The 20,796-nt window shown below is 42.7% G+C and overlaps 1 protein-coding gene across 1 annotated transcript in view; it reads left to right on the top strand.

Moving 5' to 3' along the window:
* The first annotated feature begins 828 nt into the window (after window positions 1–828).
* Ctxnd1 (cortexin domain containing 1) overlaps window positions 829–20,796 on the top strand; it is a 44,035-nt gene continuing 24,067 nt past the window's right edge. The window contains exon 1 of the mRNA XM_048790152.1: window positions 829–1,362. The gene's annotated coding sequence lies outside the window, so the exon portion shown is untranslated. The remainder of the gene's footprint in view (window positions 1,363–20,796) is intronic.

Genomic DNA, 20,796 nt, shown 5'->3' with positions numbered 1-20,796 from the left:
TTTTTTCTTTCTAAAGAGACTGGGAATCATTGAGGTAAAAAGAAAATTCTACTTGTAATTTGGTGAAGATTACATTGAAGAGAGCCTGTTAGGATCACAATATTTACTTCTTGTCCTAGAATAAGTTTTGCGTCTTAATAATTGAGTCAGATCTCCTTTAGTCCTCTGGTAAAGAGTAGATCTATCTATCTATTTATTTATTTTTACAGAACACATTTCCTGGTAAGTTTATATCCTAGTTATGCATGTTTTTGCTATTAGTGAGAATGGGATTTGGCATTCACATTTCTCACTGGTGAATAAGTGTACAAGAACACTGTTAATTTGTTAAGTTTATTTTATAACCTGCCAATTCATTGGAAAATCGATTTCACTCGATGTTCAGTTTGGATTCTCCAACCAGACAACTACCTCTGCTGAAAACAGCAGTAATTTCCCTCCTGCTTTCCAATTCAAAAACTGAATATACATATATTGTAAAAAGGCACAACTTCAGTAGTTTTACACTTGATTTCCTTCTTATGTCTGGTTGCCTTGATCAGACTTTCTTTCCGTTTGAGCTTCCTCTAACTTTAATGGAAACGTTTGTCTTGCTATTAAGCATAATGCAGGCATTGAGTTGGGTTTTATGGTCCGCCCCCGCCCCCCACTACCCCTTTGTTTTTGTTTTTCACTGTAAAAGGAGTCTCTAAAGAGAGAAAGCATTTAAGAACATCTCAGAATAAACCAGATTGGCCCTTGGGCCCACTCCTCGCGCTGGCAAAGCTCCACCCCGGGGCCGAAGTTTCTCCCTCCGTTTCCGCTTGAACAGCGTCCAGCTGCCTCGCTTTTAAAATGCCAGGGCGGCAGCAGCTCCGCTTAGAGCACCCTCTCGGTGGCTGGCCCGGGCTCGCCCGCTCCGCCAGGGCGCTGACTCAGCCGCAGCCCGGCCGCTGCCCACTCAGCCCGGCCTGGGGCTCGCCGTCGCCCCGGCCCCACGCCCGGTGTCCCCAGCGCAGGAAAGCGCTGCAGCGAAGGAACCGCGGTAGTCCCGGGCTTGGCGCTGGCCGGGCCGCGGCTCCGCAAGCGCTCGGGATGGGCCTGGCCGAATAGGGAGCATCCCAGGAGGATCCCGGGACTTGCCACCGCGGCGCCTCCGGGGCTGAAGCGCAGGATCTTCGGCGCTGCGAGGGCTTCGCGCGGGTCCCCGCAGCTGAGTGAGCCCGCTGGCCGCAGGCAGAGGAACTGTTAGCTGAAGTCGGGCGGAGAAGCGCCACAGCTGCGAGGAGAGCCGCGTGGACACCTGAGGCCCGGACTCTCCCCTCAGCGGCACTGCGCCCCGGGGCTTCTCTGTTGGCCGGGAGGATCAGACCTACGTGGCAGGTAACAGCAGCCCTTGGGCTGCCTCAATGGGAACCACTCATGGGCCCGTTTTGCAGCAACCGATTAGGCTACGGGTTCGGGTCTAAATCCTGGGAGAGTGCATGCTGTGTTCAGGCACCACCATCGCTGTGCTGAGCCATTATCTCCCGATTTGGGAGATTCTTGGTCTCTCTACCCCTGCGGATTTTGGGTAGTGTGAATTGAAACTGAATCAAAGTTAGAATTTCTTCTCCTCAAGTTCAGCGCCTAAATTTCAGTTTCCTCTTGTGGCTGACAGTAACGTAGAACAGATTTTTCTCAGCATAGTTGGTGAAGGTCATAATTGATGTAACTTCTGGGAAAAGTTCTGTTGGTGGCAGTCTTTCTAAAGAAATGGCAAGTCTGAGATACATTTTGTTCTGATCTGCTGCGAAAAGCCTAATTCAATGTTTTATACATATTTGTGTGTCTGTGTATGTATTTACAATTTTATGTCCCCCCATCAGTGGAGAAGTGAAAATGCTTCTGGGGAATGTATTATGGATCTGATCATTGGGGTTTTTATTGCCCACAGGGAAATTTCTGGAAAAGGAAATGTCAGAAAGTCCAAGGTGATGCATTTTGTCACTAGATGCACAATAGTGTCACAATGGCCTGTCTCCTGGGGTGGGAGAAGAGTCCCATCACAACCTTCCTGCTGGCCTTCCTGGACAGGTTCCATTTTGACCCCATCTGCATTGGCTGAAAGGTTCTCAGTCATCCTCTGGATTTACCCGAGTCTCCTCAGATTCTAGCAAGAGGACCAGAGCCTTTGGCTGGACACTATGATGCAGTCTCAGTACTTCGCATCAAATATGTATTCAGTGAATTAGGGGGTTTAATGCTGGAGGCTCTGGGACTGGAGTCTTGTATTTCCTCACTTTCATGAAGCCACTTTTTGATCTTTGTGGACCTACAAAGTAGGTTTAGGATGTCATAAAGCCGAACATTCAAGGATTTAGATGTAATTTATAAGCTGGATTTTGATTAAAGCTACATTTTCAGAGATGGTTTAGCATGGGGTATGTATCAGCTTTGAGGATGCATTAGTGGGAATAATGTGCAAGCAAAACCTTACTTCCTTAGGAGAACTTCTGAAACAAATGGCTTTATCTTTATTAAAAGGAAAAATTGTGAGTAAGCTATTCATTTATTTATGTAATCTTTGCATTAATATACTCTTGTTCCAAAGGATTAATTTCTTAATCACTTTTTCCAGAAATACTTTTTATTATTTCTGAATGAGACATAAGTTATGAATACAGGAATTCAAATAAGTGTGAAATATTACAGCAAATTTCTAGGTGTTAAATTTTTCAGGTGAAATTTAAAATAAACAAGGTTATGAGGGAAATGATTTAAAAAAATCTAAAATTTGATAAGCCTAAAAAGTAACTAGAAGTTCAGTGACTACTTATAAGTGTCATTTAGAGAACTGTGTATTTTTCTAGTTTATTTCCTTACTGGGTTAATGAAAGAGCAGCCATTCTGAATATACGTTCATGCTAGTTGATCTTTCTTTGACAAATATTTACACTACCAGGACACACTGCTACAGCAAAGACTCAAAATTTGTAGCCCTAAGATGGTTCATGTATACTATTGTTAAGTTTATAAGCCTTAAATGAAAGATAAAACGGTATGAAGGAAAATGCCCTTAAATTATCCTGTCTGGCCACAATAGAAAGAACAATGTTTATGAAATTGATGAGGTTCCAAGTCTCTGAGATTAATGCTTCTAATAAGTTCAAATGTAGAGGAAGACCATAATGGCTCTGAATTTTGGCATTGAAGGCTATGGAATTGGTCCAAGTCTGGGGATTTTTTAAGTAACTGAAGTTCATTATTAAAAGTGACATTTTTGAATATTTGAACTACTTTGGAAGGAAATATTCCTAAAGTGCATGATTTGGCTTCTATCATTAGAGAGTTGGCTAATGGGGATTTGTGTGCTTCTTGCCAGCTCAGAATCAGCACTGAGGAAATCAGTTATCCTGTGTACATAGGAGAGCAAGAATTCAGTGTCTGTCAGATAGATCCATGCTTAGTCCTGGCTCTGCCACTAGTCAGATGGACTTAAACTAGTTGCCTTTTTGATTTTCAGTTCTCTTATTTATGAAGTCCTACTATAATCAACACTAAGTCAGTTCTGTTTATTAAGCACCTAATGTAGACCAAGCAATTTAAATATGATATCATTCAATTCTCAGAATAACACCCCTCCCCCTTCCATTTTTCTGAAAGGGAAACTCGTGATCAGAGAAGTGTTCTGAGTTTCCTAAGGTTAATTGAGAGTAGAAAAAAAAACTGTGTTCCAAACTGGGATATTTGATTTGGAAGCTTACATTCTTCTCTCCTGTGTTGGTTGTACTTATTGTATGAGATTGCTTAAAGGAAAAAAAAAAGTCTTTGATACAGAGTCAGCACTAAAAAAAAAAATGTAGCTTTACTTAATTATGGCTACCAGTTTCACATTTTGAAGATTAAATTGAGATAATTTAATCTTTGAGCCTAGGGAGTGGCTGCTTTGTGAATGGTCATGACTGCACTGGTTATCTCCTGCAAGGTCCTAGAATCTGCCCTAAGACTCAGTTTCCATGTTTATAAACTTAGGGCAATATTGCCTTCCTGGTTGTATGGATGCAGGAATTGTAGTTGATGATGCACGTGAATGAGCTAGACTAGCATGGAGCATGTGCTTTTCAAACATAGTTCTTGCCAACCATTCCCTCCCATAGTTTGCTCCTGCCATTTTTCCATGGACTCCAATGCTCAATAGATTTCCTCCATGTGTCCTTGAATGCATGCCTCTGTGGCTGGATATTCCTGGAAGGGTCACCACTGAGTCCCCTTGGCTGTGATGTTTCAAGCTCTTCCAGGTGAAGCCCTTCTGAGAAACTCATTCCAAGAGAAATTTGGGAAGACAAAAGTCAGCGATGGGAAGAGATTAGGCTGGGACACTTCATTCCAGAATCCCCAGCCCACTGTTTACCTCTAGAGCCAGACCCTTCTAAGAGGCCTTCGTAGCACAGAGTGGCTTCCACATAAATGGGCATCCTCCACTGTACCTATAAGCTTTGGCATCAAAGTCCTTTATGGTGTCCAGCCTGGTTGGTGGTCCAGGAATGCATTTGCCCCTCACTCAAGGTCTAGACTGGAAGCACAGCAAGTGTTTCCCTGGTCTTCTCCTTAGTGCCCACCCTATAATCCTGACCCTTGAGATTATTCTAGGATTAAAAAAATCTGTTATTTTATTTTTGATTGACTTATAACAATTACACATACTTATGGTGTGGAACTTTAAGGTTTTACACTCATGTAGCAAGGACAGGTTCAGACAGAGGAATGAAAAGAAAGACCACTCTCCACTTAGACTTGAGCTTCTCCTAGTGACAGAAAATGTGACCCTGGGGTCTCAGGAAATGTCCTCAAGCTACATATTTTGTATTCAATATAGAGTTTATCCTCTGTCCTTATGAGGATTTTGTATCCTTCTCTAGTCCTTCAGAATCCCAAGTATTTCAAAATAGTCCATCTATACCCTTGATGCATGTGAATGAGCTAGACTAGCATGGAGCATGTGCTTTTCAAACATGGTATGAAGGGAAAGGACCCTGATTGCCTCTCAAGGTTGGATCAGGGTCAGGAAGGCAGGGATTGTTCTGTCACCCCTGCAGACCAGGCTAGGGTAGACACAGATGATTATAAGAATAGTGTTCTTTCTATAGATGTGAATTTTCATGCTTAGGTGGCCATGATGAGTTGACTAGAGGTGGCGGGCATTATGACACCCATTTGTTATCCAGAGGTTGATAGCTAACAAGTGGCCTGACACCACATGGCCTTAGTGGTCATGGTTACACAGACACCTCCTTGGCTCAGGTGGAGCTCCCTGTGTTTTAAGAGTCCTTAAATAGAAGGCACATGCTTGTGGGCTAGGGTTGAAGCTCAGTGGAAGGCACTTGCCTAGCATGTATGAGGCACTGGGTTTGATCCTCAGCACCACATACAATAAATAAATAAAGTAAAGGTATTGTGTCCATCTACAACTAAAAATAATGATAATTAAAAAAAAACACACACACACACAAAGAAGGCAGATGCTTGTCATGCCTCCTTCTCCTACCCAGAGCAGACATTACTATTTGGTTATGATACTCTTTCCTACCAAACTACAATGTAGACTGAAGCTGGCTTAGGAAACAGTATCTATGTGGGTACTGTAGATGATGATGATTAAGAAGTTTTAAGTCAGTTTAGTAATGTGGTGGCAAAATTATTCAAAGTGTTCACTCTTCTTTCCTAACCTCCTCACCCTCTCCCCCTGTGCCTCCTAAGAGCAAAAAAGGCAGTTATAAAAATGATTTCTGTGTAGCTAAACATGCCCAAGACTCCTCCAGGCAGACATAGGACCTCTAGCTTGTTCAATGCACTGTTTAAAGGCCTGAGAGAATGTGTCTGGGCCCTCCTCAGTTTGTCTGCATTAACTTAGAAGTGTAGGTTATTAATTGTGTTATTGAGTTCTATAGTTTCCTTATTCAACTTTTGTTTGGAAGATCTGTCCAGTGGTGAGAGGTGTGTTGAAGTCGCCCATGATTATTGTATGGTGGTCTATTAGACTCTTGAACCCACTTGAATCAAAGTGTGAAATATGATTTGTCAAGAACTATGTAATGTTTTGAACAACCAACAATAAAAATTAAAGAAAAAAAATAACTTAGAAGTGACTTACATTGTTGAATATTAGGCAGAAGAGATCTGAGACTTGGTTCATTTGCATCTGAGAGGGCACAGACCAGGCTGGCTCAGCAGTGACACCCCCATGCATCATAATAGCCAAAGCACCAGATACCTGGAGGGTAGGGGTAGACCTGCCATCTAAATCTTCATCAAGAGTACTACTGCACAGCTTCCAAGATGGCTCTCCTCTTGGAAAATAGTCCATCACTCCTCTTTTTAAGTGATGTATCAGAGGGGCCAAATGACTTGACAAATTGACATTCTGAACTCAACTCCCAGGAAGTGAAGTTGGTTCCATTGGCATCAATGCTATGGCCAAGTTGCCACATTCCATTGGCATCAATGCTATGCTCAAATTGTTCACGGTCAAAACCTGTGTTCCCCTTCTTCATGCTCCAGTTATAATAGTAGCATATTCATTCTCAGCTTCTGCAAAAGAATCAGAGAAAGTTGCTACTTTTAGCAAGTGGAGCCTTGAAAATCCTGCTTTCCCGAGCAGCCACATATCCAAGTGAACAAGGACATTATTGCTAATCAATATATATGCCCAGTGAAATCTAACTCTTAAAATACATTTTTATGCTCAGCAATTTCTCCAACTTGAGATTTTCCCTTAAAAAAATAACAAGTTTGTATGTTAGTGTGGAGGAGGTTGTTTTGAGTGGAAGAGTCACCTTAATCACCATCTTCAACTGAATTCCCCCTTTTCCATTCTCCCCACCCTCAGTCAGCCATTTGTTCTTCAATTCAGAGGAGGTATCCCTACCACACTGCCAATCAGTGGGACTTTTGCTTCCTCTGGAAACCAGCACTCAAGGTCTTTTAATTTAACCTTTCTACTCCTTCCCAAAGACAAAAGTCACCCCTCTTAGGACACCTAGAAGTTCAGGTGGGAGTTGAGGGACAATGTAAGTAAAGAGCTTTCTGTATATGCAATGTTGCTAAAATGGATCAAATGGGGGAAAGGATTGACCAAGTAATCAACACCTTTGCTGGTTGTACTCACCTATCAGACAGCCTTGGAGATAATCCTCCCTGGGGAAACACAGGGCCCTCCATTGTTGGATTTCCTAATCCAGCTTCAAATTTTACCACTTCCAGTTTGGTGACCACAGACATCATTCTGCTGCTCTGAGTCACCATTTTCTCATGGGTAAAACAGAATTAGGAATACTGACCTCCTAAATTTTAGAGGGAGATCACAGAGGAGAAAATGTGGAATTAAAGAGGCCATAGTTGTCATACAGCAGGCCTGGGGTGACTCATGTGGACTGATCTGGCCGTGGGAACATGTCTTACAGAGTAACAAGGCAGAAGAGATGCTCAAAGAATCACTTGGAAGATTGTATGCAGATTCGGGGCCCTTATCCTGAAGCGCTAAACCAGAACTTCCTGGCACTGACACTGCATATTTTAAACACTGACAATGCATGTTTTAAATACTAAGTGAGAGATTATTATTTTTTTTGTTTTGTTTTTAAAAATATTTATTTACTTGTAGATGAAAACACAGTATCTTTATTTATTTCTGCATGGTGCTGAGGCTCGAACCCAGTGCCTCACACATGCAAGGCAAGCACTTTACCACTGAGCCACAGCCCCAGTCCCTCTGTGAGAGATCATTAATCATAAAATGTAGAGTTTAAACTCTGAGAGTCACTAACTAATCTTGGCCAAATTAGCAGTTTGCACACTTACTTGACAAACTCTTAATCTTCTAAAATCCACAGCTCATTGTGTCTGGACAAAAAATTACTCACAGTCCACCCTTTCTAAATGTAGTGTTGCATATGTACTTCCACAGTAGGCTTCCCACAGGACATTTCTTAATTTCCTGCTTTCGACAAACATCAGGATGTGGTGGGCTGGCAGCACTGCCTAAAGGCGAATCTTCCCTGTCCGGCTGACCTGGTCCCAATTTGCATTGCTCCATCCCTGGAAAATCACAGAAGAGCAAACAGCAGAGCCCAGATCTGGAGAGAAACCACTGTGCTTATAGACCTGATGCCACTGTGTCTTTGAACTATTACTCCTACAAGAAGATCCTGAGTTGCTTCAGTTTCAGTCTTGTTAGTAGAAAAATTCTTTGCTCAGCTTTAGTTGCTTCATGGTAGATTTTTTTCAGGGTTCATTTTTTAAATAAAGTGAACTCTGGAATTACAATTTGCCTTTTTGGAGAACAAAGATTTTAATAGCTTAATAGCTAAGTCCTTTGGATTCAAAGCAGGATCAGTTTTCTGTTGATTTTTAAGCATTTTTGTTCTGGAAAAAGCATTTTTCTGATTATACAAGTTATAGATATATTATGTGGAAGGTTCAGAAACTTCTGGAAAATATAAAAAAGGAAATAACAGCTATTTATGATCTCAGACACATAGCTATTCTTTAGTACCTCCTGAAGTTTTGCTTTCCTCTGTGTAAATTTTTGGTGTTGTTTTGTTTATTATTGTATTTTGACAAAATTGGAGCCTGTGAGAATGAAGTGCACTAAGTTGTAGTCATGACCACTGGCGACTCTCTGTGTGTGCATGTGTGCAGTGAGGCCAGATCAGGAGATCTTGGAGACAGAAGAGTTTGAGAAGGTCCTTAAACCATAGGCAGGATCAGGCAATAGAAGTAGGCATGAGGTATTGCAGGGGGACAGAGAGGTGACAGAAGGAAGCTGAGGTGGCAAGGACAGAGCCTCAGAGTAGTTCTAATACATGTCCATAAATTCCTTGACAGTCACCCCAATCTATTGATGGAGTCCATGCTCTCCCCCATTGAAACTGGTTGGATGTTTGTAGCTGCTGTGATAAATAAAAGGGGATGGAAATGATGCTGCATTGGCTTCTGGAACTGAGGTAAATGAGACCACAGAGCTTCTCTAGTCTTTCTTTGGATGCTCCCTCTTTGACCTTTGATCCACCATGACAGGAATTGGCTGTTCTGGAGCCCCACTTGTGGAGAGACCATATGCAGACAGTGAAGCCTGAGAAGGAACCTCAGCTACCCCAGGCCCAGCTGTGTGTTTCCTCACCCTGGCACCAGAATGAGTGAAGGGGCCTTCCTGAGAACCCCAGCTCCAACCACCCTCTACATGGTAGAATTCCATTCCAGGACTGCCCAGGAGAATCCAGTCACTCCCAGATTCATGAGCAAAAGAAATGATTATTACTAGTTTGAAATAAAACAAGAATAGCTAGTTTGAGAAAAAAATTTTACCTTAGTCTTGCGATAAGCACAAGATTGCCAAGGGCAACATACTTTGTGAGGTGGGTTGGGGACAGAGTGGAGAGGCCTTGATGCCCATAGCATTGAGGGTTGTCAGAGGCCTCACTTGCTCAGCTACCAGCCCCTGCCTATAGAGAGATGGCCAAGAATGGCTGACATGTGATTACCAGCTCTGTGCAGGCACTTTTCTCGGTGGTCCACATGACATTATGCCTCCAGTTCTGAGTCTGTGGAGCTAAAACTCTGGTCATTGCTCCTATTCTATCCAGAAGTCTGAGACAGGATAGGTGAAAGCATTCACCCAAGTTGCCTTGCTAATAAGTGGAATTGGGGCTGGTATTCAAAACCCAAAGATTGGCTCTGTCCCTATTTTCAACACTTACATGTGGTACACAGATGAGATTATGTACCTGAGAACATTTATACTGTGTGAGATGCCTGACACTGTTAGGGGCTGAGCTTGCCCTTCTTAGAAGGAAAGATTCAACCCCATGGGGCTAGACAAAGTCATTGGCTAGACAAAGCCAGATCAAATGCTGGACCTGCACTATCAGCATCAACAGGAAACTTGTAAGAGAGAAATTCCTAGTCATTTGAATCTCCTTTGCACCAACTACAGAGGGTAATGTCTCGGTCTGATTCACTAAAGCCACCTGGGTCCCATGTATCACTTCTTGGTGTGAGCCCATCTGCACTGACTCAAACGACAGTTTCTTGGATCACCAACAAGGGTGATTCTTCACTGTTCCTGAAATTGAGACCTCTTCATAAGCTGCACTCCTCCTGGGAGCATTTAATCTGGCTTTGTCTAGCCAATGACTTATCTGAGAAGAAGGTGGCTACTGGCCCAGCCTCCCACAACCAACCCTGCCTCAGGCTTTGCCTCCTGGTGGTTTGTTTTATCAAGAATACTAAAAAGATCATTACAGTTTCTGTTGATTTTGACACATCCTTTAACAGTGTATCTCCTACTGTCCTAAGTGTGGGGCTTTGTACATCCATTCTCAGGTCTCATCTGTTCATTTGAATCTAGCTTGCTAGGTTCAGAGGAAAAAGGCATTAGCAGAGTCTGAATAGGATTGTTTTATGTTCAGCAGAAAACAAGCAGGCATTTTCAAGGACTCTAAGCAGAGGAAAGGTAATGAGTAATATGGCTGGATTGATCTTCCCACATCTTTGGTGACTAGGATATGAGAAGAAAGTTTTCTGTGCTCAGTTGTGGAGATGCAGGAGAGGGGCAAGCCATGGGGGTGTCTGAGGCCAGGCACTATGGGGAACTCCAGTGGAGCCAGACTGCTCTTTGCCCTCTGGATGGCCAGGAGCAGTTTCCTCCAAAATCCATTGCTCTCCTCCCAGGATCTGGAAACATAGCTCTTTCCACTTATGCAAAATGCTCTTCCATATTGTCTATACCATCTAAGCCATAAGCCCTATAGATGGGGTGTCATTGCTCCACCAACATGAGAAGGGCACAGAGACTCAGGTACTGCAGGGACTCACCTCCCTGGTGATTGGTGGACCAAGCCAGTGTGAGGTGCCAAGTCTGCAACTCTGTCCGTACCTCATCTTTCTGACTCTCAGTTGGAAGCATTATTTATCCATGGAGAGCAAGGAGAAAGGCAACTTTGGATCAGAATTTTGCAGGAAAGGAAGGAAGGAAGATGATGATGGCAACCAGTACGATTATTTTAATGTGTTACTACTTGCCTGGCCTAGAAAATAATTCTGGACTCTTGTATTGTAACTGTTGGGGCACTAGCATGTGGAGAATTTGCTTTGGCAGGGTTCCACTACCCAAACCCCTCACCACTCATCCCCCAAGTGGCCAGCCATGCCTTACTTTCTAGGACTCTTAGAGCTTGGCTTAGAGAACATTCTAAGGTGACAACTGGCAAAGGGAATCCCCCAAGTGAGAAAATATCTTGATATCCATTGGAATAGCCACAGTCTCTAGTGTAGCTTACATTGTAATCCAGGCTTGGGGGATATAACTTGGGAAAATCTAACTTTGCCAATGTGAAATAGCTTATAGTAGCCCCCACAACTAGGCCACATAGGAGTCTTTGGAGATCCCCAAAGTCAGACCTTGGTGGAAGTACTGACTGGTATCTGTTCTGTGAGGCAGGTTAAGGGAAACAGGCAGATGCCCTTCACATGGCTCCTTCTTGAGTGAGGAGGAGGTGGTGGTTAAAAGGAATCAGGGAACTGGCAGATGGGGGTGGCAGCTCATGTGGGCATAGGTGAACCCTTTTACAAGTCCAAGGCTCCTGCACTCTCCCAATTACAAAGTTTGCAGGCTCTAACTCATAGCCTGCTTCTTGAAAGCCACACATGTATGGAACAAAAACATCAAATGCTTATGGAGATCAGTTGGGTGACATAAATAATGATGAAGATTGGGTCTGAGTGATAGTGGAAAACCAGCTCCATGAGCAATCTAAAGAAGGCAGTGGCCACTCAGCTCCAGCTGCACATTGCCATGCAGAAACACAGTCACAGGGTAGCCAGACTAATGAAAAAATTTATGTGAAAATTTCCAATGGCCAACTCTTTCAAGTAAGAACAATATTTAAAAAAAAATTTTTTGATAGTGCTAGGGATTGAACCCAGGTCTTTACACATGCTAGGCAGATGCTGTACTCCTGGGCTACGTCCTAGATAGTCCTCAAAAGTAAACCTAAAGCCACCTGAAGCTCAAACATAGCATCTTTGCACAGATCAACCGAGGGCCACTGTTTTGTGACTTTTGATTTAGGTGTTCCCTAGACATTGAAAATGAGGTGTTGTTTGTGTAGATAAACTAGGGAATGTGGAACAAACTTGTCTCAAAAACAGTCATCAGGGGCACCCCAGTTTAGAAAAGAGACTGTTCAGAGCAGTTCTGGTTGAAGGGGAGCCAGATGGAGTCATAGCTTGGCTTCCTCTTCTTGCCATAAGGTGTTCTGACCCTGAGGTCTCTATGCTAAGTCTTCTAAATTAACTTTTTGCCCTGGCTCACAGAGTCCCCTGTGCACCAGGAGTTTCTGCAGATTTCAGAGATGCTGACTAGCCACCAAGTCCTGAGACTTGGATGAAGGATACCTATTGTGCACTCATTTTAGACCAAAACACAGAATAACCATGATACAGGTCCAGATGCAGCCTCCTATTTCTTTAGGGTGCCCTTGAGTCTTCTCAACTTCCATAGCATATAACATAGTAAATAAGCCTGCGAGCCTCTGTTTTCTCATCAGTAAAATAGGAATACTCATCCTTGCCCTACCTACCTTACAAGGGTGATACTGGAATGAACAAGTGGGATATGGTCATATTTCCAACGGTGAAACCAGGCAGAAGAAAGGACTTATTATCGTTTTGCACATCTGTGTTCTCTACTTATAAAAGGGTAAGAACTTGACCTTGGTATTTCTGCTCCTTCTTCCATAATCTGTGCTAGACAGATTTCCAGGAGGTGGGCTTGGCCTTGTTGGATTTCTGAATGTCCTGATCATCAGGACTCACTGGCTCTGGCTGTCAGCAGGTTATTATGATCACAGTGCTGTGGGTGGAAGAGGAGTGGGAAACAAGCAACTCTGCTTCCAGAAAAGTACACCTAGCATTCATGTTGCCTGCTGTCTCTACAGCCTGTTCAGTCTTCCCCACTGTGGGAAAGTGGGGCACACGGTGGGATTGCTGTCCCCACTGTGCGTGGTCACTGAGCATCCTAGGACTCTTGGAGCTTGGCCCAGAGAACATTGGACCAGACAGAGGTGAGAGGTGAACAAGGTCCTTGACCTCACAGTTATAGAAGACCTTACATGTTTGAGCATGTAAAGGGAATATAGGCTCTCCAGGCAAAAAGATCTGTTGAACAGAGGCATGCATGTGGGAGGAGTCCATATTGTGTTTGAGATATTAGGTGATTGGAGAGTAATGTAGGAGAAAAGGGGGAGCAGGAAACAAGAAAGTAAAAGGAGGAGAGGGAGTGTGTGGGAGGGAAGAAAGGGGATTAGAGAGAAAGGAGAGGCAGATTCTTCTGCCTGTATGCCCACTATTTTAGGAGATATTGACTGTGGAAAATTGAAATGCTACCTATTACCTTCCCCCATCCAAACCCCTTAGTCTCCAGAGTGGAGACATTTCTTAGTGGGAGGCCTCCAAAAGAGGCTCTGTGAGGCTCCTCCTACCCTGGGAAGGGTCCTAAGTTAGTGGTCATCCAGGGGGCTTGGCTGCCACTCTTGAATGTTCATCTCTGGCTTCATCTCTCACTTAGCAGTGGCTAATAATGACCTCCATCTGCTTGTTTATAAAGGAGGAATAGCTTGGCTTCCCTCACAAGGCTGTGGTGGTGAGGTCCAGTGAGGTGTGAAGCACACTGTGTTTTAAGGATCCAGTGAACAGCAGCTAGTATTTGCTGTGTTTCAGCACATTTACACTGTGGAGCTAGTCTCGGTAGAACCTGTGTCCCCAGCAATTTCCTCTCAGGGTCTGGCATCAAGCAGGATGAAAAGGTAAAGCAGACCAGGTATGTCCTGGGCATTTTCTAGCCTTCAGAATATCCAGGTGCCTGGATTTGGATTTTTACTGCTTCCTGATTATATGAAAATTACGTCTTTTATAATTTTCATAAGGACTGTGTAGTCTTTATTCATTGAATTTATTTTCACTTCAAGTGACATTTGCTACTGATTTTTATATCTTGTACAAAGTATCTCCAATAAACAGATACATTTTCAAGAGCTCTTATCAATGAATTGGGGAAACAAATCCTGTTCCCCTTAACAGATGTCTAGAAAGTTCTCAGAACTTCCAGAAGGGAGTCTTTATATAGAGAGACTTCCACTTTACATAGTGATTTAAGAGCTGATTTCCATTGCTGAGAGCTGTTGGTGAGGGAGGTGGGGGAGTGTGTGTGGAGGACAGAAAGGCAGCAGTAGGTTGAGTGTACTATTCAGTTGAACAAATGGTACAAACTTGTGAGTCAGTTTATTAGGGGAGCTGAGCCATGTCCCCAGTGGGATGCCTGGCAGGACAGACAAGGAGAGTGGCTGTGATCCATTTTGTAGATGAGCAAACTGAGCTTCAAAGGGGATAAGAGGTTGGCTCCATACTATCCAGTGTGGGCAAGGGGCCAAGGCACATACAAGTTTGTTGAGGAAAGGAAGGGAGTAGCAGAGTCAGGTGGTCATGGTAAGACAGCTGGAGGGGCTCTAGGTCTTGGATATGGAACTACACAGTGATGACTGTGGCCCCAGAGCCACATGTTGGAACTCCCCAGTGAAGATATTCAGTGTTATTTGGCCCTTAGGAAAGAGGTCAGGCCAAACATGGAAACTAGGACTTGATTTTCCCTGCAGCCTTCCAGAGTTTTGTCATGGCACTCCCAGTATGCCTGCTGTCCCTGTCAACCAAGTCTACAACTAGGTTATGCAAATGAGCATGATTTAGGGCAAACTGTTTCTGAGATGCCAGTCAAGGAGGCTAGCCTTCCTGGTCAGTGCTCTACCATGGGGCTGTGTGTACCATGGCCCTTGGATCTGGAGGACTCTTGTCCTGCATCCTTCCACAGCCTGCCTTATGATGTATTCTTGTGTACTGGGAGACAGTCTTGTTTCCTAGGTTTTTGAATATCAGGCTTCCTGTCAAGCAGCTAAGGAGGGACCCCCAGGATACCCTAACTGGAGGAACTCAGGAGGCTAGTGCACTGGTTCTCCATCTGCTCAGTCAGGTTGGAAGGGCTGCCTTGCATCTTTCTAGCCAACTAGTACAGGAACAACCTTCCCTGACTTCCTTGTAAACTTCCAGGGAAGATTAGCTAAGGGGCAGGGGAAGAATCCCATTTGCAAGGCACAGAGAAGTTATGCAGTATGCCTCGAATCATACAACTACTAAGGGACAGAGCCATTGCTCTGCTTGGGGACTGACCCTCAGCCTATTGCTCTTTACGCCTCACTGTCACTGTCTCTTTGAAAAAAGCCATGGTCATGCAGCAGAGAATGGAACATGGTCGGTTTGTGTCCAGAACTGGCCTGGATAATGAATGATGTCCTGTAGAATTCTGGGGAGCAGGACACTGGACATGGCAGTTTTGATAAGGGAGATATTTGACACAGGTGATTTCACATAGCCCTGTCAAAAGAAGCCTGGTATCAGAGGTTTTATTTCTACATACTGCGTATTATGCACAGCCCCATCTCACTCTGTTCATAATCCTACCTTTGCCCTGCTTCTTACTCTTTCCTGACCGCAACCACTTTACTGATTTAGCACAGATTCATCACATTGCTTGAATAAAGTAAAGCATGTTTAATGATTTGTCTACTAAGTTTCATCCAAATTCCCCTGGTCTCAGAAGAGCAGCCTCTAAAATGTCAGGTTTCCATAATCAATTTCTGTCCCCAAGACATCCCTTGCCCCCCAGGAGGTTTATCAATGCATTAAATCAAGACAGCAAGGTTGCCTTTGTTTTCTAATTTCTGCATGCTGCCCTGCACACTCAAGGACCCAATTCTCCAAAACAACATGATCATTTGCTGGTAAGGATCCAGGCTCAGTGACTTGCTCAAGGTCACTCAGCTTCTCCACAGCAGAATTTCTCCTATTTTGCAGATTTCTCTGTTTATGGGCATGGAGGAGATAGGCAGGGGCCCTTATGATGGTGACCCCTGAGCATTTGCTGAATCATGGATGACCTCTGTGGATTTCTGAGGACCATGGTGCCCAAGGGAGGCGGGGGTGGGTTAGATGGGGGATTGTCTGTCCTATAAACATCTTTGCATATGTAAATGAATCTTGCAACTTGGATGCCTGCCTTTGAGGGGTCATTAATTTCAGGGAGATTAATTACTCCTGAGACAGCCAAATCAGTCACTTGCTGCTCATTGTAATTGGTCTGACTCATTTTGGGGGATGTAGGTTTGTGTAGCTTCTCCCAGACTTTTTGTACCAAAAGGGTCCTAGCCTGTCATGGGCTGGTCCTGACCAGTAGATTGCAGCCCCAGACCTTTGAGCTCACTTTGGTCTGTAAGGAATGATCCTTGGGAGACCTAATCATTGTGGCATGTCCCTTTATTAGAAGAGACCCCAGAGATGGGTTGTGGGCAAGCCACCACACAGAACAGGTAGTCCCACAGGTTGGAGGATAGGAACATCCTATACTTCTGCAGCTTGACTGGGGGACCAGAAACCTATAGAGGGAAGGCATGAAAACACTACTATAAACATCAGCTAATATTTTTATTGAGTGTTTACTATGGGTTATGTGTTATGCTAAGCACTTTGGACATATATTCTCATTTATTCTTCTCAGAGATCCAATGAGCTTCATTGGAATATTATTATCCCCATTTTAAAGATAAGCACGAGACTTGAAGCCACACTGCTTTTTTGTTGTTGCGCTGCTGATTATATCCCAGGACACATCTGTTGATCACTGCAAATCCTGCCAGGATGCAGACTTTCTGCAAGTGCCTAATTTCTGTTTACTCTTGGAAAGGGCTTTGGGATTTTTTTCTTGTCCTGGTGGGACATGCTTACAAAAGCATAAATACCTGAGTATATGTCTGAGAAGAGAAACTTCCTGCTGATGCTCTGGGGAGGGAAAGGTTTTATTTTGGGGTGAGGTTGCAGACAGGGCAGCACAAGTTCAGAAGGCTTGTGTGTGAGGTCATGAGGATTTCAAGGGCTTCTGTGAGGGGCAACTGGAGAAGAGGTGTGTCAGGTTGCCAGGAGGATTCTCACTGCTTATCTAAGTTATTCGACTCAATTTCATGATTTGGAGGAAAAAAAAAGTTTTTTTTTTAAAAGAAATCCACTAGGAGCTCTTTGACAGTGTTTAATAATGTACAAGGTAAATAAGGACCACAGATGAAATTGCAATCAGATTAGAAATGCCAGATTGGCTTCCTAAAAGTGTCTTTGGCCACTGGTCTGATCTAAGGTATTAGATATCTCCAAACACATGAGATTTTGTCAGTGGTTTTTCTGTAATTGAAAGAGGAAGAAGGAGTGTAGAAGCAAGGGGTTGGTCCAGCAGCTTTTCCCACACTTTGCACATTCTTGCTGCTACTGCCTAGGTCACACCCCATCATCTGTGCTTGTCATTCAGTGCTTGTCACAGTCAAGTCCCACTCTGTTCCTGTAGCCTTGCCCCTCATGCACATCTTATGTCTTTTTTCTCCCATCACAACCAGAGTCACTCTTAGTTTCTTTGACTTGATCCCATGGGATACCCAGAGGCTTCTTACTACCCAGGTGCCTGAGACTTGGACACCTCTGTGATCCTGCTTAGCTGGAGAAAAACAGAAAGCCAATTGTTAATACTTAAACAACACTATGAATGGCAAACTTCTTCTGAAATATAAATTATGCACAAACAGTAGCTGCTATTCTCAACATATAGACTTTTCTCTTGTTGCGAGATGGGAAATATTTTTGCAATATTTTTCTTTTTCTTACTCCAGGGTGTGTGACCTTGAGCCTAGATTGTCCTAGTGATGCTTGCCTGGAAGGAAATTAGAACATTACAGGAGGCATGCAGAAAGAAAGGCCATGGGGATAGTCAGTTCCTGATAATCAAAAATATGATTATGTAGCAGAATAATAGCCTTGTAGGCCAGGCTCTTTTCTCCAGGAGAAATTTTCCAAACTCCCCTATTTCCTTCTTTATTTAGCATATCACAAACTAATTTAGAGGAGTTGGTTCATAAATTTCTCCTGTGGTTTAGTGCCATGTTCATGTCCTTAATGAGATATTAGCTGTGTTCAGGAAGGAGAAGTTGATTCAGGGGAAATGAAATTAAAAAGGCAGGACAAAAATGGCAGAATGTACGATAAAAGAGAGAGAAAAGATGTCTTCCAATTTCTCTTCTAGTTAGACTTGGGGGGAACAAGGCACATGAGAAAAGGTGAAAGAACACTGAGGACTGGGTGGTGGGGTCTTGACCATTTGGGGCTGACAGAAAGCCATTTTGAAGACTGCCCATATGAGTCTGGGGTGAGGTAGATCCAGAGAAATTGTAGTTAGACTGGATGGAACTACATCAGCTATTGGGAATGGGAAGATAGCTACGAAATCTCTAAATGTTTGGAAATTAAGCAACATCCTTTTAAATACCTATGAGTCAAAGAAGAAAGCAATTTGTATTAGAAAATATTTGAACTTGTGGGTTACAGCTAAAGCACTACTTAGAGGAACATTTATAGCTCAACATGCATATTTTAGAAGAGGAGGGTCTAAAATCAATGTATGTAAGCTTCCTGTTCAGTGTAGTAGAAAAAGAATGACAAATTATATCCAAAGAAAATCAAATGAAGGAAATAATACAGACAAGGGTAAACATTAATGAAATAGAAAGCAAAAATAGGACAAAGTAAAGAGCTGATTCTTTTCAAAGATCAATAAAACTGATAATCTGATAAAGGAGAAGAGGAGGGAGGAAAGAAATGCAAACACCAATATCAGGAATGAAAAAGAGGCATCACTATAGATTTGGCCAACATTTAAAAACAGTAAGTTTCCACTTGTTCATTTTAGGTATTTGGGTGAGAGTCATCACTTTAAAAATTTGGACATTTATATTTTTACACTTCTGTTGTGCCCTTGGAAACATGGTGCTGTGTCAGAATTGAACATCATACCAAAGTGCTGATATTCAGAGAAAATGTAATATCCCTATTTGACCTTTAACTGAAGTAATCTTCTTCCAAGTAGTTAATGCAGTTTAAATGTAAACAGTTTAAATATCTAATTATATAGCAACAAGTTTGATGATTTAGATGAAATGGACAAATTTCTTTAGAAACACAGGTTATTGAAAATAGTTGGTAGAGTGAGGTGTCTCTGGGTTTCTTTGTAGCCCTGAGGCCAGCATAGTGGCCCAGCACCTCATTACAGAATCTGGAGTGAGCTCTAGGGACATCAGGCTGGGTGGTAAAGAGGCAAGGGGATCAGAAGTTCTGGAGGCAGGGAAAGCTGGTGAGAATTCACATAAACCAAGGAACCAAAAGCCAAAGCTCCCTCAACACAAAAACTTAAAAGGAGAATTTTTAAGTAAATGACAACAGCAGCAGTAGCAGCAGTAACAATAACAACAAGACTCCAGAGACCATGTGGACAAAGGCCACAGCACCCCAAGGGCGTTTTCTCCTGGGTGCCACAGGGCTCATAACCCATACAGTCACAATCTCTTGAATCCAGACACACTCTCAGGGAAAGAGAAACCATGAGGAAAGTTTCACACTTTTTCTTAGAGAGCCTGGATGCTGCCTTCAGGTACTGAAAATCATAAGATCATTGAATTGGAAGAAATTCAAACTGTATTACATGCTTAGAAAAGGATTATTTCAGTTATTGTCCAAATAGAGATAGTACATTTTCTCTGAATGTCAAGCTAGTATGAATGATGTTTAATTTTCATACATTGCCTTATTTCCAAGGGCACAGAGCATGATCTTCCAAAAAGGTAAAGTCATGAAAATCATAGAAATATATAAAGTGAGTCAGTGATAATGAATTCTTGAGTTCATTAGTGAGAGAACAGGTAATATGGAAAAGCTGGCACTATGGTCTGAATGTGTACCCCCCCAAATTCATAGACTGAAACTGAATCTCCAATATGATAGTATTAATAGTGGGGACTTTGGGAGGATAATTAGGTAATATGAAAGAGCCACAGGGATGAAATTAGTGCTTTTATAAAAGAGACCCGAGGAAGCTGCCTTGTACCTTCCATGTAAGGACACGTTGATAAGACACTTCCTATGAGCAACAGGCCTTCACCAGACTAAATCTGTGGGCTCTTTGATCATGGACTTCCTATTCTCTAGAACAGTGAGAAATATGCATTAGTTTTTTCAAGCCACCCAGTTTATGGTGTTTTTGTTATAGCAGCCCAAGCCGACTAAGACAGCTAGTCAAAGAGAACCAGAGAAAGTGAATCTTTATAGTTGCTGAAAGAAAAGTTGCTTGAATAAAATTGCTAATTTACATATAGAATTTGTTTCTGTCCCACAAGTAATGAAACTACAGCCTTCGGGTGATCTTTCCTACTATACAAAATTCCTTGCATTGTTATCAAGGCAAAAATCATCTGCATTTCTATCAGTATCCTGCAAATTATATTTATCTTTCAGAGTTGTTAAAAATTCAAATCAATAATAAGAAACAGATTAATCAAAGACACAGAAACATAGAGAATCAGATAACCCACTGTAAGCTGCTGATCAGACATGCCCAGCAAGACACAGAAAGGCCTGTAGGAATCCTTTCAGTCTATTTTTAAATCATGTCCAATTTTTCTTTTTTTTTTTTTTTTTTACTTTTTTTTTTAAATTTTTTATTGTTGGTTGTTCAAAACATTACAAATTTCTTGACATATCATATTCCACACTTTGATTCAAGTGGGTTATGAACTCCCACCTTCACCCCATACACAGATTGCAGAATCACATCAGTTACACATCCATTGATTTACATATTGCCAT

This window comes from Marmota marmota, unplaced genomic scaffold (genome assembly GCF_001458135.2).
Source record: "Marmota marmota marmota unplaced genomic scaffold, marMar, whole genome shotgun sequence".
In the NCBI taxonomy this organism is placed as follows: Eukaryota; Metazoa; Chordata; class Mammalia; order Rodentia; family Sciuridae; genus Marmota; species Marmota marmota.
This window is presented reverse-complemented; position numbering and strand designations above follow the sequence as displayed.